Genomic DNA, 275 nt, shown 5'->3' with positions numbered 1-275 from the left:
GGGCGCTGAAGGCCTCCTCTTCTTCGTATAAGAAGCAAATGGAGGAGCTGGTGGAGGCCAGTAAGAGACTTCAGCCTCCGACGGAGGAGGAGGTTCAGGAGGATCCGGAGGCTGACCTCCGAAGGAAGGGCAAGAAGAGTGCTGCCCCTCCCAGACGCCCAACTGTGGCGAGGCCACCCCCAGTTATGCGGCAGACAACTATTCCCACGGGGGTGGCCCTCCCAGAGAGAAACCCCACTGCTACGGAGCCTGTCGCTGCCCCGGACACGGCGCCC

Source organism: Olea europaea, chromosome 9 (genome assembly GCF_002742605.1).
Source record: "Olea europaea var. sylvestris chromosome 9, O_europaea_v1, whole genome shotgun sequence".
NCBI classification, from domain to species: domain Eukaryota; kingdom Viridiplantae; phylum Streptophyta; class Magnoliopsida; order Lamiales; family Oleaceae; genus Olea; species Olea europaea.
This window is presented reverse-complemented; position numbering follows the sequence as displayed.